Source organism: Aptenodytes patagonicus, chromosome 2 (genome assembly GCF_965638725.1).
Source record: "Aptenodytes patagonicus chromosome 2, bAptPat1.pri.cur, whole genome shotgun sequence".
Taxonomy (NCBI): Eukaryota; Metazoa; Chordata; class Aves; order Sphenisciformes; family Spheniscidae; genus Aptenodytes; species Aptenodytes patagonicus.
Window position 1 is genome coordinate 80976172 of NC_134950.1, and position 23510 is coordinate 80999681.

At 42.3% G+C, this 23510-nt stretch overlaps 1 protein-coding gene and 1 non-coding gene across 7 annotated transcripts in view; one reads left to right on the forward strand and one right to left on the reverse strand.

The window, feature by feature from the left end:
• SEMA5A (semaphorin 5A) overlaps nucleotides 1-17402 on the reverse strand; it is a 365023-nt gene extending 347621 nt beyond the window's left edge. The window contains exon 1 of one of the 6 annotated variants that reach the window (XM_076330319.1): nucleotides 17263-17402. The gene's annotated coding sequence lies outside the window, so the exon portion shown is untranslated. Of the gene's footprint in view, nucleotides 1-3145; nucleotides 3176-14421; nucleotides 14462-14639; nucleotides 14772-16275; nucleotides 16419-16818; nucleotides 16881-17262 lie in introns of those variants that run through there. The other 5 variants (XM_076330320.1, XM_076330321.1, XM_076330322.1 and 2 more) reach the window with 5 other exon arrangements.
• A 4075-nt stretch (nucleotides 17403-21477) lies between these two features.
• On the forward strand, nucleotides 21478-21546 carry LOC143157565 (small nucleolar RNA SNORD123). Its single transcript, XR_012994830.1, has one exon. It is a non-coding gene; the product is annotated as a small nucleolar RNA SNORD123 (small nucleolar RNA).
• Nucleotides 21547-23510: the final 1964 nt, after the last annotated feature.

Consider the following 23510-nt stretch of genomic DNA (forward strand, 5'->3'; position numbering starts at 1 on the left):
TCCTTTTTATAAAAAGAGATGAACCATCCCAATCACAGATGTGGCTCGTTCACAGAGATGAATCAAGAATGCTTCGCTCCTGCAGGGTGCTTTTACCGAGAAGCACAGGAGCTGAGGGGCAGGGGGAAGGAGAGAGTCCAGAAATGAGCTCTGCCTTCAGGAGTTTTCACCAGCCCTCCAGCTAGGCCAGCACAATTGTTGTATTTGAAATAGGCATTAAATTGGTCATTTTCAGGGAGGGGGCGAGGGCTGTTGTTGTTTTGAGGGGTTTTGTCTTTTTTTTTTTTTTAACAAGTCTTAGAAAACAATCAGAACTTTTTAAAAAAGAAAGACTGGAGAAACCAAAGCTCTTCTGAATTTTCCTATTTTAAATGTGTTTTTCAACTATTTATGTTGCTGTCCAGATAAACCCTAGAACACCATTCAGGATTTTTTCTTTATCAGAGTACTAGTAGCTCCTAAGTGCTTACTTAAAAAAAAAAAATAAAAAAAAAAAAATTAAGTTCACTGAACTTGGATATAATTGACCTATTTACCTATATAGCACCTTCCATTGAAGCAGTCGGAACTCCTTTACAAAAAGTTTTGCAAACAGCATGTACAAATTAATTTCTCCCCCTAGACAGGAGAAAGGCATTATAGGTTTGTATTTTTTTAATCTATTATACATTATTTCTTTATTTATATGTCTTTGTTATAGGTATCATGCTAAGATAATAGCTATAGCTTCACTAGATCCCATGACACAGTATTCAGCTTTCCCAAAATTCATCCTGTACTATATAGTTTCTTAGCAGGTTCTTTTTGGTGCTTGCATTTACTGCGTCCCTGCAGGTGAAGAACGAGAAACATGCACACATAAATTTCACTTGCAAAGTAAACCAGATCTGCAGAACCCATTTCTGCTTCAAGCTAATGCGCTGTTTCATTGTGGCTGATGCTCTCATAATGCCACTCACTTCCATGGCAGTACAGCTCTAACGTCTGCTCCTCCGAGATGCAAATAAGAAACCAAGATCCTTGTGGCACCGTACCATACTACAGGCATGTTAAGGTCAGGTTTATTTTGGTGGGCAAAAGCCTAGTTTTCTTCCTGAAACCACTTATTTATTTAGTGTTCCCACAATAGCAAAGACTTGTAACTAAAATAAAAATCCAGACTGGCTTAGGCCACTGGGTTTAAGCTTACTGAGCTGTAGTACTTCCATTTCCATAAAGACGTGAAGCATTTGAAACTTAGTATTTCATAGACGAAGAGGAACCAGGGAAGTTGTTCTTGCTAGCTCATCCCCTCAGCACGTGGTGGAAAGGGTAGGCTACCGTACAGGTGCTGGCCAGCATTCCACTTCCAAATCCCTTCCCTAAGGGCTGCTTTGTGAAGGCAGAAAAAGGAGAGAAGAGAACACCATCCCGAAGACCCACCTTCTGAAAAACTGTCTCATAATGCCAGGAGAGAGAAAAAATGCGATCACTTAAAAATACCTTTATTAAAAATTTCATATGTGTTCCCCCCCCCCAGCTTTCAAAGCACAAGTGCCACTCAGATCCCATCACTATTTTGAAGCCTGCCACTAACCTGCTATGGCAAATAAACAGAAGAAGCCTCTGCCATGAATCTTTGGACAAATTATGCTTCTGTCTTACCCACTGTACCTGTTGTATCACCACTTCTGTACATGTGAACAGCTTTCTCTTTACTGTAGCAGTGAATGTTACATCTAAAAATTCAACATCTTCATCCCAGGATTACGTAAACTCTTAGAAGTGATACTAAATGAAAATAATAGACATAATTTAAATTAAGGATGAAGTTTTTTTTTTTTTATTCCCCAAGAAGTTGTTAAAATACTCACAACTATTCAATATGGCAAAGAATTGTAAGATTCTATGCTTTAAAAATGTGTGAGCAAAGCAATAAAGATCTGAAGACAAATCTGAAAGCATGGAACAGAAGTCTCACTTTACTTAAAAATCATGTTTTTAAAAGCCAGAAGCCAGTCTTTTTAGTGGTAATCTCCAGAAAATGTATTAATATACTCTGAATTAAAAAAAAAAAAATTATGGTCACATATAGTTAAAATATAACAAATAAAGGAAACATTCATTTTTTTCCTAGATGTTCGTCCTCTAAGAGAATATTTACATATACACACAGTTCTGTTGTCTCTCTCGCATCCCCCTCCACACACACACAGACATATATATTGAGAGCGAGCGAGAAACACAAGAGAGAAGCACCCATTCCAATGGGTTTTAAAGAAACCTCCTGCCCATAGTCCTTAAAAAGCCTATGTCCCTCTGTTTTCCCAGAAAGGGGCAGAAGAGGACAGGATAATGCAAAGAAAAAGTCAGTACAGACTTTCCCCATACAACTAATCAGAACCTACTGTAATTTGCATAAATATTCAAGCAATTAATCAAACCATAATACCCAAGTTCTGTTTTTCCTCAGGCTTTACATTCCCTTAATACAGGGGATAGCACTTTTCCTTGAGTTTATTTGACCAAACTCTATTGGAATGCTACAAGTAAAATAGTATAATGTGAAATACATCACTCTCAATCCCGCCAACTGACTGTGTGTTTATATGTATTATCAGAAGTAAGTCAGGATCTACTTATACTCCCAGCTGAAGTCAGCTGGAATTGTGCCACCAACTCCCATTCACACAGGACCATGTTAAAAGTCTCTGGCCAAGACTTTAGTACCTATGAAACACATTGCACATTTTGATGCCATATAAAGTACAACAGTAATAACAGTAAGTCAGCCTTGCGTAAAACCATAAAACGTTTAAAATAAATATGTTAAGACCTGCTTGAATAACAGAGGGTGCTGAATGCTATTCAGTTCTTGCGACCATATCCAGGATACAATGCTAATTTTAGATTTCTGGGTGAATGCCCACTATAGGATATGCTATTTTTACTAAGTTCTGACATGTCCGTCCAATGGCACCTCTCCACTTCTAAAGTGGTACTGTAAGGCTATTAAAGCTTCCAGTTACCACTTGGCTCAAAACTGCAAACTACTACAAAGTTATTTGGCAAAACTCTTCTGCATATTCTGATTGACTTTACACAATAGAACTTATGAATACAACCAAAATAAATACCTGGAAACAGTATAATTAGAAGAGGTTACCTGTGGTGTGCATTAGTCTTCCCTCCTCCCCCAAAGTCCTTCTCATCAAAACCTAAAATAACAGTATTTTACATGTATTATTACAACTTTCAATTCAATGCACAGAAAAATCATACAGAAATAGCCTTCACCTTCTAGGTAGACTCCTCCAGGCGTCTATACTATACTGACCACATCTGCCTCTGTCTTACTGAGTGGCAAAATAGAACCAAACAAACATGGTGATAAATGTATTACTACATTCCACATAATAACATGGATGTTGGGGACCACCATTCATCAAGTTTCAATTTAGACCTGTAAGTCACTGAGTACAGTGGACAATCAAGTTTTACATAAGAGTTTATACTACAGAGCTGCTGTCTAGTTTTCCCAATGAGGTATTTTTAACCAAGGCACCGGGTCAGCAAGTTTCGAATGAGCTTTAGCAATTAGGGTTTAAGATTTCTACCTTTCTACTCACATGCACTTCTTCCCTTACCTGCCACATTTCAACAGGTAGACGAGACTGTTCTGAGAGCTGTCTTCCATTATGACAGATTTTAATACATTTTTAATCATAGAGATTTAAATGTGAGCATAGTATTTGGCATGCGTCCTGAAGCAAACAATAAGACATATCTTCTGCCAAAATCTCCAATGAAGACAATCCCAACAGTTAGGGGGAAATGTCAGCTAGAAACAGTTACAGGAAGCATAAAACACCGCTGAGAAGGAAAAAGTCTTTATTTTACTAAATTAAATGCAAATTTTTAATTCTAATACTTCTGATCTGTTTTTGTGGATTTTCTCAGGTATGTTTAATTAAACCCAGTCATCAACACCAACTTGTTCAAAAGAGCAATTATTGAATATGGCACAGAAGCCATTCCACTCCCTGGAGGAGTCTCTGACATTTGTTCATAGTGAAGACTGTTCATTAATTGCTCCCTTCGTTCTAAGCCTCTTAATGATATTTTTGACACAACACTACAAGTTGTTGTGACTTACTCCTCACAGCTAGCGACATCTGCACTATGTTAAGTTAATAAAACTACCTTTGAAAGATTTTCAAGAAGATATTTAAAGACATGGGGAAAAAAGGTCTGGATGCGCTGACAGCAGAATAAAGAAGCTATATTGAAATTCTTACTATTATCTCCAAGTACACTTTGTATTACAGATAATTTAAGCAAACATTTTGTGTTCCATATTTGCCATAACTAATGGAACTCAGGCAGAAGTCCACCATGCTATTCCAACCTATTTGAACTGTGCTCCCACACCAAACTGAACTGTAATGCTTCATAGGTCTTCTGCTGATCATAACTTCTCAGACAACTGAGAGGATTGGCTTTTTGATTGCTTCAGTAAAAACCATTGCCTTTTTTTTGTTTTGTTTTGTTTTAAAAAAAAAAGGAACAAAAGGTGGAGAGTAAAGAGTCTGGCTCTGGGTTATGAAGGAACCACACTGAACCAAAGATCTCTCTCCAAGAGTTAACACAAGGTTGTTGCCATTTCACACTTACTTCTGGAACGCAAAAGAGATAAGCAAAGCCATCACATAAATTAAAGCATGTACTCAGTGCGCATTTTATAAGTTTGAAAAATTAACTTGTTTATCTCCATAACATGTCCATAGCATCATATCCTTCATAGTAGAGTTCTACTGCAAAGCACATCATAATTCACAGAAGAAACATAAAGCAAATCATGAACAAGCCGCGTGGAAAGTTTGTACCTGGAGAACAGCTGGAAGCCCTGTAGATCCACAGGCCTTCAACATGCAAATGAAAACAGTGTCCACCCTTGGAGCTGGTGACATTACTCCAAATATCCTGACCCAGTTTTCCAACTTGAGATTCAGTTTCTGTAATTCATATTATATAGCAACTCCTTCTGCCTGCCAATTATTTACATTAACGCAGCCATCAAGTTTCATGCAGTTATATGTGTGAGAAACTCTATGTTAAGCATTTCATTAGCTAATTGTACACCTCTAAGTACTTAAGAAAAGTAGCGCAGCAGCAGTGGGTATGGTTAGCTGGAACCTTGTTTCTTGATCTAGTCCTAAAGGAGCCAGATCCTGTGAACAGCCAAGGCGAGCCGAAGAGGGTAACGCTGTGAGCCCGGGTGGGGTGCTGGGTGTGTAGAAGAGAAGGAAGAAAGGTTCCCACAATTTTGCAATTGCGCATATCCAGTCTACTAGCTCCCACCACATTGTTCTACGACACACGGGCTCTGGTCTCCTCTGAAGCTTTCCATTCCCACTCATCCAGAACATCCTCTCCCACCTCTTATTTCTACCAGCTGTTTCTTCCCTCTTGCCCGCTACCCACCTCATTATCTTTACTCCCTGAAGGAGGCATTAAAAAAAAAAAACCACACACACCCAACAGCAGCTGCCCTTCTCTGTACTGAGCTTCAGGACACAAAGCAGCAGAAAAAAAAAACCAGACAGCCGCATGGGTGCCAGCAGGCTCCTGCCAGCCCAAGCACCCCTGCTTGCCCAGAGTCCAGCAACTGCAATACACTCGGCCTGGGCTACGGAACGCAGGAAAGGTGACCGGCACATCTTAGGCATGACAGAGGTAACATGGCACTCAGCACACCTTCCGATGGCTAACTGAAGGCTGAGTTTGCACATGGCTTGCTCACAGAAACAATTTTACCTGCTGGGACACCATCTTGGCTGACTTACTAAAGAGTGAAAGCAGAAAAGAGTAATTCCACCTAGATAGAAAATTCACAACAGGTTCTCATCCTTGATGGGTTAGTCAGAGAGGGATCAGCAAACTACACCAGCACTGCCATGCACACCTTTTTATTTATATGCACAAAAGAATCACTTGAGTATCTAGAGAATCACTTGTTCATTAATACATTTACACACATATAACCTATTAGCAGAATGCAGGAGTACCCTGGCCTGCCTTATACCTTAGGCATCGTCCTGCACATGACAGATCTAGCAGAATTAAGTCAAATTACTAAACAATACAGCAAGGGATATTCTGATTTTTTTGCCTTAAAATGTACACGGAGCAAAAAGGAACTCAACAGAGCATATGAGCTCATTTTATTAGCATTGCTATACTAAAAGGTAGATAACAAACCCTGTAGAACATTTATTTCCAAATTTGTTTGGACCATGAAGCAGTGCTAATGTCAACCCTCAATATTCCACCCCCCTTCATTAGCATTAAGCAACCTAACCTTTAATTAAGAACCCTACAAAAGCAACATACTATTGTACATTACCTCAAATAACATATTAGGACCTATTGATCCCACTTTTGGAACTACAGCTGCAGTTTGAGGGAATGGAAGGGGAAATAACCTGAAGGATTTAGAAATTAAAACGTAACAACTCTACTTAAATCTTACACAATACACGGACTTAATCACAGCCTGCAGCAAGAGTGCATGGCAATATATACCATCAAATCAGAGGCAAACTATGGAGAAACACTTGCACTTACAAAGCGTTCATCAGCTTTCAGAAAAGTATATTAATACTTAAACTTCCATGTACATTCTTGTTGCTGTAGTCCAATTAGCTTGTCCATGTTTCTGGTCCATCTAAATTAACATAACTTCATAATTTACTGAAATTCTACTGATTCAGTTGTATCTTCTGAATCCAGTCAAATCACATCATGATCTCTGCCTTTAGAAGATCCCACTATAGCCATCATGAAGGATTAATTTAAATTACATTTCTTATATTCATTTTTTTCACTCTCAAGCGAAGGTTGCTCCATTCTTCCCTGCAGTCCAGCTTGCCAGAATAAAGTTAAGAAGTTTATGAATTTTAGATATTACACATAATCAATATTTGATGCCAACATTTCTTTGTTCTTCAAAGAGATGAGCTCTTCAGAGCTCAAAATAAAATTATCAACTATCAGAACAGCATCCTGATCTCTATTTCAGTTCACTTTATCTTTTGGCATGGTCTTGTGCATTAACCACTGGACTGAAGCTGATAAGTTCTTCCCAGCAGAAAGGCCTCTCTGTCCTTCCACTATTATTTTGTCTGGGATGCTACAGCAGCATTTTGGTTAAACAAACAAAGGGAGCATATGATCTAGCCAGTACCACTGTTTGACAGAGTGGAATAGACTGTAAAAATGTGTGTGTGAATGCATGTGTGTGTATGTATAGAGAGAAAAAAAGCATATATACACACCCCCATGCACCCCTATACATATATAGGAACTGGAAGGTAAGGTTAATTTTGACCATGCATACAGTAAACCAAGAAACATTTATAAATGCTGTTTGCAAACAGTTCTTTAAGAAATTACAAGTGTCACAGACACATTTTATAATTAATATAAAGCTTTTAAATTATACATAGGTTTTGCTGTCAGGAGGGAGCATTACTATGATCCAGTCATCTAACTAGAATAATTTTGGTCACTGAGCCCCACCCAACAATTCCTACACAGAAGTTATTGCTCAAATGAGTTTTGCCTATCATAGCCTACATTTAATTCTAATACATTTGTCACACATTACTAAAGTATCTATCAACACTCTAGTTTTACTATGCGGATGTGTTATACTTGATCTTTCTTTGATGTTTCAGAACCTTCAGCAAACCGAACATGTCACCTGCGGGATACGGGCAGCTTCTAGTCAACAGAAACACTAGAGGAAGGCAGTTAGCTAGCATCTCCAGATTGCTTCATGCCACACTGCATAAGACACCAGAAATCTCACCGTTGCGATGGTTCTGCACGGAGTGACTCGCATCCTTCACTTCACATCCTGAGCTATAGTGGAATGACTGGGAGTGATCGTGCCAGACAAACAAGTATGGATTTCTCTGTGTGAACGAAGACTCCGTCCGTAGATGCCCTGGGGCAAGGATGCTGTATTTCCATTCATTTTTGAATGGCCAGGTCTACCACCAGAAAAACTGATAACAGAAAATTGATGCAACAGCTTTCTCTGGTGATGAGCTTCTGGGACCAAGGGATAAGGAGTACAGTTATCAGCCTAAAACTGTTAAAAGGATGAGAATATCTTGGGAACTAGTGCCACAAAAAGAAGCTAAATGAAACAACATTTCAGAAGAAGATACTAATAGTTTATATACCAGTTGCCATTGCTAAGGCTGAAGAGATTATCAGTTAGATCCAGTCATCGCTTCCTCCCTGGTTAGCTGCCTACAAGAGCAATTCCAAATTCTTTTCAGTCACAGTATGACATGTAAACCTGAACAACATAATACTAAGTCTTGTTAACTCAAATTCTTATGACTCAGTCACAAAAGTAAGGGTCCCATAAGCACTCCAGTTCACATAAGCCTAATGCTTGTAAGACTAGTTATACAATGATGGAAGTCAACTCAGATGCTATCATGAAGTCAAAGGAGTTTTTTTGCTCTTCTTAATGTTTTGGGATGCAGGGTGGCATCAGAAGTACCTAAAAGACAACATGAATGATACTCAGGAACAGACAGTTTTTCCTAAGATTGATCACCCCAGTTATCAACTATCTACAGATATTAATACAAACACTCACAGAAACGCTGTTCTATGAAGACTGATTTGTGGAAAATAACTTTTTTATGTGGAAGCAAGAACATTCAACTTATGCACAATTTCTTATAAGGCTTAGGAAGTTTTAGTCACCAAATAAGCAAGAAGGAAACAAGGGACTCAAACATGCCATAAAGCAACACTTCCCACGATGCAGAAAGTGGCAAGGGGAGACAAGCACCTGGCTTGGCAAGAAGTGAACCAAATCTGCTGGTTAAAAACAGAAATCTCTAGATCCTCAAGTTTCACCCATAATTGAGTTCTCTAGACGTGATCTATGGCTACAGATAAATCTTCAAAGGTGCCAGCATGTGCAGAGAGCTGGGAACAAGTGTAGTGTCAACTGCTCCACTCATTTCAGATGCCATTTTCAAAATTTTCCGTGTTGGCATTATTAGCAATTTGGGGCTTATAAAAAAGGTCAAGGTTGATGAGAGTAGCAGGAAAAGAAAACCCTCTCTTTTAGAGGACTTTTTAATGGGGAATGCTAAATCTACAAAATTAACAAATACATGGAATTATGAACCAGGCCTGATTTCTACAAACAATTCACAGTAGATCAAAAAGGTAAGTTAAGCACATGAATTGTTCCTTGCAAACAAATGGAGCTCCCTCTATTTGCAGTTATGCAATTCTTATATTTCCTCTTATTAAAATATTAGTGATATGCCTCTGCAAGAAACTAGTTCTTTTTTTTAACCTTCTGGAAAAAAATAATTACAACACAGCATCTCTACAACTGAAGTTGAAGGACAAGCTTTGTCAACAGTCATCCTATAAAAAGATTAACGTGTGTTTTCCCAAGAGGCAGATAGCCCATTGCAAGCAATGCATTCATATGGGTACTCAAAGGAAAAGAACACATTTGCTCAAGGTATTTTAAGAGCACTTCATTATTACGGGCTTGAGAGACAAATATAAAGACTCAAGTTAAATATCAGAATTAAGTGTTTACTTCTAGTTCAAGACTATTTTTCTTCAAACCCCAATACTGATCTCATTGGCCTTCAGATTAAATAAATTTGCAAAACAATTTTCCCTGCCAGTTATAGATAAGTGAGCAAAAATGGCATTTTCTAATAAAATCTAGTTGCAAACTCACTTATAGAAAGGATACTGAAGGAAGGAAACAAGTCCCTCCACCCAGACCATTAATTTAATTTAAAACAACAGACAACAACAGCAAAAAGAACAGTGATTCAGATGCAGAGCCCGGATATCTCTTTTTGCTGTTGGTGCTAGTTACACTTTTTTTGTTACGAGCAGTTAAAGGATGATGCCCAAGCTGCATTGGTTTGTCTTCAATATTAAAGACTTATCTAATGCTTCAGGTAAGGAGTCTAACGCTATGCACTCAGGAAAGCAATAGAAGATAAATTGGAAAATCTTGCAATTCTCTCGGACAATTCAGGTGAGCCTGTAGACTCTGACCAAGATTTATGACAGAATCGCATCATTTGCACAAGTCTCCAGGGCCCGGGGTGACAGCATTTTAGGACTCATACCCACATTTATCAAGAGAAGCTTTTCTCCCCACAAACACCAACTTCTTCACCTCTCACACATCTCTAGATCTGTACGCGTGAACTCATGCTTTTGGCAAATCAACGTAGAACAGTTATGTCGTTTTATACTATCAATTCCAACAGCATGTATCAGAATCCATTATCATTTTTCAATAGAGTAAGGTCTGACAGACAATCTCTGGAAGACTGAGCTCCAGTTTTTAACAGGTTATTACCCTGAATTTCCCCACTTCCTGACACGCTCAAGGGCAATGCAATGAGGCGTTGCCTTTCAGCTACCTCAGTCCTCCGCAGATGAGTTTAGACGGCTGAAGACAGGCATACGTCTGTGTGTGCCTCAGTCCATTTGCAACCTCCACAAGAGAGCCTGTTGCCTCCTATAAAACTAACATAACAGAAAGCTGTATGAACACACTTTAAACCATGGAGGCAAAATCCACCAGAGCTCTTCTGCCAGTCCTAAATTTCGTTGTTATTTGAGGGACTAATCAGAATTTTCATCTGCACACACAATCCTCCTCTCCCCTCCTGCCTCACCTGATAATACTCATTGCACACCTGCAGTTACGCTGAGACCAGTGCCTATGGGGCCCTACTGGGATCAGTGGCCGTGGGTACTTCAAAGACAAAAAGTGTTTTTAAGAGGATCAGTTCCCTAATACTGTTTACAGTGTGGCTCCACACGAAGAGTTACATTGTCACAACCGAAAGGACCCGGTAGACAACTGACTGACATGAAGCCAGAATTGCCAAGGAGGACAACAAACCACAACACCACTCTCTGACTGGCACAGCATCCTCCTCCTATATCTGCCTGCCTTCGGGGAATGCAGCATACAGTGGTTTTCAGGTCACAAAGAGAAGCTTTTATTAGAGGACAGGAATTCAGGGGGTTTTCTGGTTGGTTGGTTGAGGTTTTTTGAAGTGTTTTTATCAAGTGAGAGTCAGAATATGGATTTGCAGTGTCAGAAACAGATGCAAGAGACAACAACACTACCGACATCGTCTTTAGCTACTTCAGCATCACAGCTAGTTCATAAGGCTCATAAGAGTCATTAGACTCTTGGCCTACCCCAGGCTGATTGGCCTTGAAGAGCACTATCAGGAAACAGTCCTCTCTATTCCCTTCCAAAGCTGAAATCCCATCTTCTGGCTAAACTATGAGTCCCGTGTTGCAGTACTGGGTAATGTAACATCAGATGCTAGTAGCAATTTTGCGCGCTTACTCTCTCCTAGACATTCTTATTAAGTATTTCAATATCATTGCTTAGGTTTAAAAAGTAGTGAGGAAGAGCATGCACCGGAGCAAGAGAAGCTAGATAAAAATTTGAATACACACACTGGTTTTGATGATAAAATCTAATAAAACAACCATATAACCCTACTGCAAGTTCAGAATAAGAAAGCAAACAAGTCGTAACAGAAAAGGCCATCAACAACCGAACTCACATTAAGCAACATACCAGCCCAATGACCGTGGACAATCCCTTTTCACAGCCTCCAACTTTGACTCTGACTTAGTAAAGAAATCCTAAAACTTTGCCAGACTTTGAGAGACACAAGGCAACAGACATGACCTATCCTCCCGTAACTGGCAAGGCCAGGAGTTTTCCCCAAGTACTCAGCAATTCCACTTCTATCAGGCAAGGTCAACAGAAAGGGCTTCATCCCGTACGCCTTCTCCCATACCAAAACCATTTCAGCAGTGCTCCTAGGGTACAATTCATAACTAGGGGGCTCTGCCAATGCAAACGTTAGTGGGCTTCCACTGAAACCAGGTCACTGAAGTGATCCAGATTATGAAAACACACATACGAAAAAAAAAAAAGGGCAGCAGGAATTTCTGAAGTGACTTTACGCTGGAGAAAACACAGTGCAGAACAACTGCCTAAACATTTTTAAAACCGTAACACAAATACTCATTCACATACCTTTGTCTGTAGAGTTCACCAGCAATAGAAATGAGCGATTCAGCAACAATCTTACTGTGGCTCTGAAGAACAGGGCCCAAAATTACTAAAATACTCTCTCTCTAGCTACAGAGGCCTTATAGTTAACTTCACACTAAGCATTCTTGATTCTCAGCTAAACCTAAGTCTAACCTTAGGTTAGGCTAACCTAAGCACATTTCAGTAGCGTTCCGGATTACCACCTAGACTAGTAATTCAGAGAAGGAAGGCAGCAGCAGAGAAAGCAGCTCAATTTTGAAATTCAGAGAAGGGGTAAGGAAAAGAAGGTGGGAAATGTCACAATTTCCATTATGGCCCATCTCTTCAGGCCATCCAATTCACGTTATAAGCCAAGCCTGCAGCCATCACATATGATCTAATTCATTCATCACATGTATTTAGTAAAGCCTAAGAAAGCATCCCAGTATCACAGAGAGAGGACAGCAACAGGCTGCATTTCAGCATTCTGAAAGTTATGATTTCTGTAAGCTTCTCCTAAACCAAACACATACTGCTAAGTGGTTGCATGTTGCTGTTCATCTAGCAAGGAGTTAAAAAATCAGCAAATTTTATGCCAAAGATTCAGAGCTACTCAATCAACATCCTCCAAGTGAAACAGTAATTTCCACTACTGGGGTTGGTAGCCATGAAAAGGCTGACCAGTTCTGTCAGAAATGAAGATCCAACAATTCTAAGGTATATCCCTGGAGCTCAGGGATATATCCTGATTTTAAAAATTGGAAAAGGAATGAAAATCTATATTATCTTGCTATCACACAAGAAATTTTGTAACACAGATAAGCTAATCAGAGATAAGTTTGGAAATGATAGTGCAGCTGACACGTTACACAGCATTTAAACTTTTTCTAAAACAAATCATTCAAACTGTTTGAAAAGAAAAGATAACCTTTGAAAAGATAAGTTTTAACAGTTGAGTTAAACTCCAGAATTTCACCTGCAAAGGCCTCGGTGCAGACTTCATATCAATCCCAGCTTTCTGCTACCATCACTGACAAACATCAGCTCCTTTGTGAAATTGCCTGACTTTCTAATATACACTGGGACACCAGTACAGATTTCTTCCCAAAAGGTCCCCAAATAAAGGTTCATTTTATTAATATATTTATACAAAAATGAGTACGGAGATAAAGAGTTGATTTTATACAGCAGACAATTGGATTGCGTCAAAGTACTTCAGGGAAGACACAAATTTGAGAATAGATGCATGAACAAATCCACTAAATGACAAAAGATTAACATGCTTTATACTTTGGAATATACATTCTAGCAAAAAAGCAGGAACAAGACACTAATTAGACTGCAGTTTTGGGGTCACTAACTTGGTTTACATTTGCTACCTTCCTGACAAATGTTAAGCGAATGTGCTATACTTAGATGCAACCTGGCAAATCTCTTAAATAAATAACCGGACACATTTACGAAGCAAACTAAAATAAAAGCCCCGACCTTTTTTGGAAACAGTTTGCTGTTAAATCTGTTGCTGTTGAAGCAGCAAACTGTACCTCGACCGCACAGTTCAGGCTGTGACGTCCCCAGGTTTCTGTAAGAATCGCAGATAGCAGACTGCCACCTGTCTTTCACAGGTCACCGCTGCAATGCTGCAGCCTGGAAATTAACACTAGCCTACCGCCAACAGTTGACAAACGTATCTCAAAAGGGGCAGTTTGAAAAATGTTTGTAGTGTTTGACAAAAAAAAAAACAAAACTCATCTTCTGAATCAGTTACAGCTTTATGAAACACATTAGGAAAGAGCAAATGTATAGGCTGTAACTTAAAACTGTTTCCAAATAGGAATGTATCCACACGCCAAAGAGGATAAAAGGATGATAATGAAGAGAAACAGACTGATTAACAATCATTTGGAGAACTCACCACTGACAAGAACTCCCATTAAACATCTCCATAAAATGATGTTACAGAAAATGAGAAGTTCCTCAGTGCTGCTTCCTGTCATTACAGCAGCAGCAATGCCAATTCATCTCGGGAGCTGTAGTAACTTTAGAACATACATTACCAAACATTAAGATCGTATCAAAATTTTATAAACCAGATGTTAAATCTAAAGCTAAATCATATATCATTGCTATTCAGAAGTCAGCCATCACAACATACTAACTAATTACTAGATACTTCTTTACGTTAAATAACACAGTATCGGATTACACACACCCTCCCCCCCACTATCAACCGACAGTACTGGTAGTACACACCTACTATCAACTGATAGTACTATCAACTACCCACTTACGTGTCCTGCAGCATAGAAATAACCCCCAGCCAACACCTGGAGTGACGCAGCCCTTGCAGACCAGAGTGCGGAGAAGGGTCTGCTCCCGCTCATCCCAGGAGCTCAGCTGCTCCCTTGGCTGAATTACTTCACACAGCCTCTAACACAGAGACTGAAGTTCGCAGGAGGCTTATGCTGTATTTCTGCAGATTATGGCTTGTAACATACAGTTTACTCACTGGAAAGTAATGCACTTCATTCAGTGAAAATCCTGGATTTGTATAAGAACACGTTGTATTTGTATAAGACTGCATCAACAGAAGTTAGAATCCACATGGTTTCCCTAAGTAGCTGGGGGGAAAGGAAAGAAAACACCACACAACTCTTTTTCTTCTGAAAACAGCAGCAACACATAGTTAGCACCCTTTGCATCTCTGCCCAACAGGAAATGAGTACAACAAACCTGATATAACCAAAGTTTATGGATCATTACAAAGTGCACGAGCACTCCTACTACCTGTAAGTATTTCAAGAAAACAGCACGGGTTAAAGATTAAAAGAAATGAGACACTAGAGATATGAATGCCATCAGCCTTCTCAACCAAAACAAAACTGTTACAACATCCTAAGGAATAAGCAGTACAACTTGAAAGCAAGTGTTTACACTATTTCGTTCAAAACAACCTCTCGAACAGAAAAGTAAACTGCCACCCTCCAGAGCAAAGTCTTAGCTCTCAGCAGGACTCCTCACAGCTGTTCAGCATTAAAATGAGAAAATGAGATGAATCCATTAGTAAACGTAATAAAGTTAGATTATCAGTACCTGCTGGAGAGGAAGGTGGGAACACAGCACAAAATACAGAGGTCTAACAAAATCTTTCACTAGACTAAGCAAAGTACCTAAGGCCATACTTCAGCCTTTCAAGGCAGCAATACACTTTTAATTAAGTACGCATTACATATATGACATCACCAAGTTCAACAATTCTTAGTAAGTCAAACTTTGCTAAACTGAGTCAGAGTCTTACTCACGTAACAACCAGAAGACACTGGAACTGCTAGAACTAAGGTTTGAGTGCAATTTTCATTACGAAAAACTCTATTTTTACAGCGCTTTAGCTGGGCTAGCATCATACCGGCCTTTCACACAGAAGTTCAAACTTAAGAGCGTTTAGTCAGCTTTCAGAAAATGCACTGCCTTAGGGCTGCCGGAGCACACTATTACTATCATTTTAACAACAGTATTTAGTTATAGGATGTTTTTCTTAGCCGTAATCTTGCCAATTCTAACCATCTTCGCAAGGATGCGTGTGCATGCATGCACAGACCTCTCCTGCCAACAGTCCGGTGTGCTGAAGGAGGGGATGCACTGACAGCTCCCCTCACCCCTGCTGCCCCCCAGAAATAATCCCGGGCAGATTATCATTGTGTCAATCTGCCGTGCATACTTAGCATCTGGAATGATACAACAAACCCTAATAGCTGCCATTTATCTGGTAAGCAATCCTCACGAAAAGATGGATTAATACAGCAGACCGAGGTGTTTCCCTCTGCGTCGTTGCAGAACGGCAACTCGAACTCCACAATTCAGAAAATGCCAAAATACGGTTACACCACAGACCGGAGACAGTCCAGTTAAGTAACAGCGACAACAGAAGTACATTGGGACTTCGAATCGTACTGCAAGAATATCCCACCGAACCCCCCCGCGTTTCTCAGGCAACTGCCGGCGCCCTTCACGCCGCTTCTCTTCTGCTCTCACCAGAAGAAGGGGCAGAGCAAACTTCACTTGCCGAAGTGTGACAAAACCCCTGCAAAACGCTTCGGAGCCATCGGCTGCCCTCCCGCAGCCAGGGCTCAGCGACCGCAACGCACCTCACGCTCCCGGGCGAGAAAACCCTCCCGCGGCTGCGACCCCGAGGGCAGGAGCGGCGCGGGGGCTCCCCCTGCGCGGAGCGCCGGGGGGGAACAGCTGGGGTTTCGGCCCCGCTGGAGATACGGCCGCCTGCCCGGCTGGTTTTTCTTTCCCCGAGCAAGCAGCACCGTCTCCGGAGAGAACGACCGCCGGTTTTGAAAGGCTCGGTGGACTTTCGGGGGTGGGGCCGGGCAATGCCCGAGACGGGCTCCGACCGCCGGCAGCGCTCCCCGCCACCGGTCCCCGGCGGCAGCGCCGCTCCGCCTCGCTCCCAGCTCCCCCTACCGGCACCCTGCCGCTGCGGCGGCCGAGACCCCGGCCGGCCTCCTCGCCCCCCCGGGGCGCCCCGGCGGAGCCAGGGGCGCAGCCCCGCGGAGCCCACGCGAGGCGGCCCCGGGGAGGCAGAGGGCGGCCGGGGACGCGCCATCCCCGCGGCCCTGCGAAAGCCCCGTCGCCCCCATCCCGAGCACCGCGCTGGGGGAGAGGGGCCGGGAGGGGTTTACCTGGAGGCGCCGTAGGGCTGCGCGGCGCAGGCGGGCGCCGCCGCCGCGCTGATGCCCCGCTCCCCGCCGCCGCCGCGCTGCCGCCTCACGCCGCCATAGCCGCAGCCTCGCCCCGCGCAGCCCCGCCGAGCCGCCCGCGCCCACCAAGTTTGCGGCGCGGCAGCTGCGCGCCTCGCCCGCCCGCCCTCCCGCCGGCCGGACCCAGCGCCCCGCCGCGGGGGCGGAGCAGCGGCAGCCGGGGCGGCCGCGACGGCCGCCCGTCCCCGGCGATGCGCGGGTCGCCGCGCAGCCCGCGGCCGACGCTGCCCCGGGCTGGGGTGGTCTCGCATTACTCCCTTCCCTCCCCCGCGCTCCCCCCTCCGGGCCAGCCGAGAAGTTGCAACTGGTTGACATATTTGTGCTTGGGGTTTGGGGTTTTGATTTTTTTTTTTTCCCTTTACTTACCGCAGCCCAAAAAGCATGACCTGAGGCTTCTCCTCGCGATCAGATCTGAGCAGGGGCGCCGCGGCGCCTGTACAACTAAGCACAACAAATTCTGGCGAGCTGCAGCAGCGGGAGGGAGAGGCGGCGGGCGAGGGGCAGCTCCGCGGGTGCCGGGGTCCGCAGGGGCTCCCGCGGGATGGGAGGGCGCGGCGCCCCCGGCCGGTGCCCGGGGCTCCGCGTCTCCCCGCCGAGCGGGGCTCCGGGGCCGGGGGAGGCGCCGCCGAAGTCGGGGCGCAGCAGGTAGAGGAGCCGAAGGAGAGCCGGGCGCCAGCGGCTGCCGGGGATGCCCCGGAGCGGTAGGGGCGCGGGAGCGCCCCGGGAGCGCCCGCCTGTGCCGAGGCTGCGCGCCGCCGGCTCCCCGCTCCCGCCGCCGGCTCCCCGCTCTCCCGCACACGCCACCCCCCACCCGCCGGGAGCCGGCGAGCCAAACGCCAGCGTCCCGGCCCCGGGCCTCCGGGGGCCGGCGCGGAACCGCGCAGGCAGCGGGCCCCGTCCCCGTCCCGCTGCGCGGGTGAGCGGCCAGCCCCCGCGCTGCGCTGCGCTGCGCTGCGCGGCTCGGCGCGGGCGGGCGGGGGAGCGCGGCGCTGACATTTTTCCGTCCACATAAAAGCCTGCGGCGAGTCCCTCTCCGCCCCCTCCCCTCCCTCTACGGCACGGATCGACGTGTCAGCCCCGAAAGTTTATTTTTAGGCCCTGGGTGGGTTCCCTATAAAGGTCCCGTGGCGTGAGAGGGGCGGTGAGACGTGGCACTGCGGGGCCGGCAGCCGAGGCGCGCAAGCATCTTCCCCAGGTACGTACGTTTGCATTTCCGCGCTCACGGTATTTTCGACGCATTAGCCAACCCATCTGTAATAAACCAGGAGGTTATTTTTGTTCGTACGTGTATTTTAATGAATTCCATCAAAGTTTTTTTTTTTTCTTTTATGGCAGCATTTGCACGTTTCTACTACAAACCGCTCGGAAACTGGCTTGCGTTGTTTGCAGCAAGACCTCTGTTTAGGAGACTAAAAGCACTGAGAGTTTATTAAAACAAACAAAACCATGGAATTGATCCACGCTAGAGCAATCCTATAAAAATATACTTAATTAAAACAACTAGAATCAAAACTTATCTGCAAGCCAAAATGTTGCAAATCCAAATTGCCTGAAACAGCCAGCTCAAGGGAGAATGTTACTTTGGCTACGTTATGAAAGAAACTTGTTCAAGGAGAAAAGTTAATGAAAGTTTGAAATTATCATTAAAAATGAAGCTCTGCAGTTTGGAACATGATTTCTGATTGCTTCTTGGTATTTAAAAAAAGAAAAAAATAAACAACAACCCAAACCACAAAAGCAAATACTAAAGGCCAAACTTTTTTTGCATTACAGTCACGTAACCCTGACAGTCAAGGGTGTTTCCTTATTTATAACAATACAGTTTTGTAAGACACCAATGTAATGTATATTTATGTAGGATCACTTTCCTGTGAAATTTCCTCAGCTCCAGAAAATACTTGTATAGAAAATAAAAGAATCCATTTTACACCTAAAAATTGCCATCAAAGTAACTGAAGATGTAGGACAATTCACATATATACTCCGTGAACTCATTTGGAGTGTTTTTAAGATGTATCTGTTCACATCAGCAAGTCCCATGCTTTGTGTGTATCTCCACCTATTACAATAACTTTAGACTTTTTAAAGAGGAGATATACTTGTTTTTCCAACTGCTGGAAAAAAAATACCCAAACATCCATACTTCATCTATGAAAAGTAAGCACTCTGTATGCAAAACCAACTGCCAGTAAAAAAAAACATCAAAATTCTAGCACCTGGAACGATGTACATTTTGACCCCTAACAATTCCTCTGCGGTTTGGCTATGAAACAATGGACATATATGTAAAACAAACAAACAAAAAAAACCCCAAAAAAACCCACAGGATTTGTAGCTTTATATGATACATTACATCCTAGGAAAAATTCCACTGGAATCATACTTTCTCTATATCATCCCCAGAGGTTTTAAGTCATGTGCTTTATAGCTAACTACCAATCTCATGGAAGAACAGTAATGATGTCAATGATTAATTCTATTTAATTTTATTTTATTTTGAGAAGCTCATGGGCAAAGATGTATGAAACTGGCTGTGAGGTTAACCATGTTTGATATAAAGCTACAAAACGTAACATTATTTAATATTACACGTTACTCTGTGCTATGTCTAAGTGCAGAGTTAAATCGGATTAGTTGAGCGAGACAAGCAATTTTAGGCAAAGCAATCCCCAGACATACTCTTGCAAGTAGTGGCTGAGAGTTTTTTAGGTCTGTACAGGTACCTTGCACAGTGGTGTCTCAATCCCAGGCTAAGCCTCTATGTGTTACTATAACCAAAATACATAAGGATGTCCTAACATAGTCTAGAAGCACTATGCTGAGGGTAGGGGAGAAAGAAGCGGGAGAAGCACTGCTCTCTGATTTAAGGAAGGAAAACAAAACCCTGAGAGGACCAAGTCCCAGTTCCATCCAGCCTTCCTTCCAGTATGGATCACCTCCTCCTCTGCCCTGTATTTTCCTGTCATTATGTTTCTCACTGTTACTAATTCTTGATCCCTCCTTGCAGCAAAACAGAGCCTAGCATGTTAAGGGATGGCAGCATGTGAAAGCGGTAAGGTACCGCAGTTGGAAGAGGAAAGGTTGCACAGCACCTTCAGGCTTCTGGCCAGTTTGGTGGGAAGCCAGATTTCAGCTCCTCCCTGTGGTGGCAGGATATAAGGAGTGTTAGAAAGCAGGGAAGGGGGTGGATTTCCATCTGTTTAGGTGGTAAAGCCATGGTGTAAGGGAAGGCCTGTCTTCACATTACCCATCAAAAGCACCTTGGATAGCATGTCTGTTTGTCATTATTTAGAAAAGCAAAGTCAGATACTGTAAGCCCGAAGTTTAAGTTAGGTTAAAAGGAAAAAGAAAGAAAAAAGAAAAAAGAAGAGGAGGGAGGAGTTAGCTTCAGGAAAACTGAGCCTTGAGCTATGCTTCCATCAGAGAGAAAAGACCTCACTTGCTTCACAATGACAGAGTTCAACGGCTTTATTTTCATTGCATTTTGTTTTTTTCACTGCATTGAAAACATTAGTTATTTTTATTTAATTCATGAGAAACATGCAGAGAAAAACCTTGAAATCTCACAGTTAATTGCCTGCTTTTGTTTTTTCAACCACATCATCTATTACTCAGGAGAAACCCTCCTGGTGACCAGAAACTTTCCAGGGCAGACCAGCCAGGAGCATGGTGCATGTGAACAAGCTCCCTTTCCTGAACCAATGCTAAAGGACACAGAGTTTGTGCAGTCTGGTATCTTGAATCCACCTTGCTTATGTGACCTTGCTGAGAGACATATTCATCAGGTCTACACCGCTGTTTCTTCCTTCTTTCCCACTGAGATTTAGGAAAGTGTTTGATCTGCTGCATTTGAGTTGTGTGAGTCCTCAGCACTCCCGCCTGCATCGAGCAAAGTCATCTTCCAAGGCTGGATCATCATGAGTCTGCCATATTTGGATGTCATCCTCAGATGGTTCCAGTAGGGAAGTGTACTGTTAAAAAGCAGGACGTGCAAGGCTGTAGCCCAGTAGCGCGTACGCCAGTAGCAGACACAAGACAAGTTCAGACTGAGCAAAATTTTAAATGTTTTAGCAAAGGCACCATTGCAATACTTGCTTTAAATCACAGGGAAATAAATGCCAGAGTTAGTTACAAACTCTCTCCTGTTTTCTGTCAAATTATCATCTTGCGTTAAGTGCTGTATTTAAAGGTTACGCTGACTAGTACCTGTGATATCTATGAATTAGGAACACAGAGATGAGATTCTAAATTACTTGGCTTTTGAGAGCTAGATGTTTATCTGATTAGTTTATATTTACCATTTGTGATCAAAAGAGAGAATAAACTAGTATTTCTCACGGTATTTGTATGATTCAGGCCCTTTATAAACAAAATGGTTTAATTTTATGAATGCTTAAGGTCCTTTTTTTGACACAACTATATAATACAAATAAATGTGCACTTGCGTTTATAAATGTGCAAGCTGATTTTTAGTAATTGCCTCTTTCTTTTCATTAAAGTCTCTGACAGTTAACAAAATTGTTATATGAGCCTTAAATAAGGGCTGTCTAACTTCAGGTTCCTAACAGTAGTTAGGTATTTGGTGAAAATGATGAATTCTGAGGTACTGATTCATGTGATTTGAAAAAGCCATCCATTTCCTGATTCACCTTCATATCTCCTCCAGAAAAAAAAGGAATATTTTACAATGAATACCTGCAGTCAAAAAAATTTTATGTGTGTGTTTTTCTATCTTTCAGCCACTTCCCAGAACTGATACTTTCAAAATGAAGAGGAAGGTAGAAGTGAGAACAAAGAATGCCTTGGAGAAATCCAGTTGAAAAGTTTGAGGGGTAGAAATAATAGGAAAAATTAATAACTCTGGTCTCTTAAATAGGTCAGAATTTGGACTGAAATTATGAAAAGTTACAAACCTAAGACATAAGTTCTATTACATTTGAATCTAGAGTCAGGGATTTTTAATACATAATAAAAATATTAGTGTGTTTTTTCCTCTACTTTTGATGATAATATATTCTGCTGCCTTACACAACTTTCTTCTATAGACTAATTTAAGTTTTAATTGCTTGATTGTTATCCCCAAGACACCTCCTTAAAGTAAGCCGGGGTACGAATTAGCAATCCATTAGTTGCTCCTCTCTGTCTGCAGGTCCGTACTCATTAATATTGGATTCCTGTGTTACTACATCACCCAGCAGTACAAGTGGGATTTGGACAAAGAGTACATATACATGACCTTATCACTGCCAAGTGGTCTAAAGCACAGGATATAGAGCTTGTCTCTCTGGACTTCAGGCTTTTGTGGCCGTGTGGGTAGAGACGATACTTGGTGTAACTCCTGCCTTCACAGAATTAGACCATCACATTTTTTAGAAGAAATCTTAACCAGCTGTGTAGCCCTCATACTTGGGCAACATTTCTGTGACACTGATCTAGCATTAGGAGCCCTAAATCACGTTTACCCCGTGAAAGCGCACCAAGCCGGCAGCGAGGCGTACGGCACGGGAAGTGACGGTGGCGTTGTCCGCGCACAAGAATTTCATAGTAAATTCTCCAAATAAGCCAGCCCCTAAGTCACTTTTAAAAAGTGATTTAGCTAAATTAGAGCAAACTCCTGCATGAACATTTTTGGTTTGCTTTGAGCGTATCTTAAATCCACTCAAAAATGCATGTAAATTACATTGAAATGAACAAAACCAGACTAATCAGAAAAGGGTTTTCCTATAAAGAGTCTCACCGACTGTCTTTAATGAGAGTTCATTTACCCCTTTATTTAAACGCAGACAGCATATTTGTGTGACCAAGATCTCAGTCACCCTCTGCCCTTTCACTCTCTAAGACTCACAGTGAACACAATAAGCTAGAAGTACTTGTCAAGAGGGTTTACGTAGGAAGTAAGACGGTCAGGAGCTTAACAAGATGCATGGTATATTATAATACATTCATTTTTCCAGCCACACACTCCCTATCAGATCAGATCATTTAGTAGCAGCAATAAAAGTTACAAGTCCAATTCAAGTGATATTTTCCTCAGTTGCCTGTTAGGAAAAAATTAAATGGTGTTATTTACAACCAGTCTTTTTAGTCTGGAATTGTTAAAAAACAAAATGCCTAACAACTTGGAAGTGGCTATAGAAGTAGTATTAGGCAAAGACAAAAGAGAAAATAAATTAAAACTAATGAGTGTTTATCACTGAGAAACTAAAAACAAACAAAAAAACACCTTCTGAATTCATTTACTTCGCTGATTTTAAATGGATACTTGTCGTGGTTTAATTTCGGCCGGCAACTAAGCACCACGCAGCCACTCGCTCACTCCCCCCCACCCGGTGGGATGGGAGAGAGAATTGGAAGAGCACAAGTGAGAAAAAACTCGTGGGTTGAGATAAAAACAGTTTAATAATTGAAATAAAATGATAATAATAATAATATGATAATAATAATAATACACAAAGCAAGTGATGCACAGTACAATTGCTCACCACCCGCTGACCGATGCCCAGCCAGTCCCTGAGCAGCGCCCCCCCCCCCGGCCAGCTTTCCCCCAGTTTATGAACTGAGCATGACGTCACACGGTATGGAATGTCCCTTGGGCCAGTTTGGCTGTGCCCCCT